Source organism: Guillardia theta (assembly GCF_000315625.1).
Source record: "Guillardia theta CCMP2712 unplaced genomic scaffold GUITHscaffold_124, whole genome shotgun sequence".
In the NCBI taxonomy this organism is placed as follows: domain Eukaryota; class Cryptophyceae; order Pyrenomonadales; family Geminigeraceae; genus Guillardia; species Guillardia theta.
Genome location: NW_005434550.1, coordinates 187,627 through 188,598, shown reverse-complemented (window position 1 = coordinate 188,598; position 972 = coordinate 187,627).

The window sequence follows — 972 nt, the reverse complement described above, 5'->3', positions numbered from 1 at the left end:
GGAGCTGCCGGCGATCAAGATCGTCAGGCTGGGGTCGCACTCGTTCAGGGAGGAGGCGGAGAAGATGCTGACGCTGTTCCGCCGCCTGTCCGCTGCTGGAAAGTTCATGGACCAGACGATTCGGCAGACCTTGCAGGTGGGAGGAGGGAAAAGGAGGGAGGGAGGGAGGGAGGGAGGAGGAGGAGGAGGGAGAGAGGCAGGAGGGAGGTGGCAGAGGCAGAGGAAAAGGGTCCTGACGGGAGAGACGCAGGTGGTGCATGTGGAGCTGAGGAACGAGGAGGAGCAGCACCAGCAGAAAAGTTTCAGGAGGACGGCAGTGGAGTCAAGGCTGATGAACAACATCGAGTTTCCCACCAAGCACCTGCTGCAGAACGCGTTCACGATGAAGGGATGAGGCGTCTTGTACCATATAAACTTAGCTAATGTAGTCGTTGAGATGAGGAAGGAGGAGGGGAGGAGAGAAAGATCCCTGTCGGAGGGGAAGGAGGGAGCAGCGGAGGGGGGTCCTTGGAGGGAGGTAGAACGGGCGGCATTGCCTCCTCTCACGCGTACTTCATCGACTCGTGAAGAGCATGCAGATCGCTGAGGATGTTGGCGTCGGGCTTGAGGAAGGCATCCTGCGAGATGTCAGAAGGGATGGTGGAGGGGGAGAGGAGAGAGAACGTGGAGGAGGAGGGGGGGGGGAAGAGCAGAGAGTACAGAAGGAGAAGGTGTTGGTGGTGGAGGAGGAGGAGAGGAGAGGAGAGGAGGAGGAAGTAACTGGACTTGCCTCCTCGATCTGCTCCTGCCGCATATGCGTGCGATTGAGCTTGAAGGTCTTGGAGAGGCTGAGAGCGCTGGAGGAGAGAACATGGTAAGACTTGGAGGAGGGAAGAGGAGCAGAGGCAGGAGGGAAATGGAGGAGAGGAGCAGAGGAAGGAGAGAGGGGAAGGGGGGGAAGAGCTAGCGAAGTCAAGCGTAGGACAGAGGAGA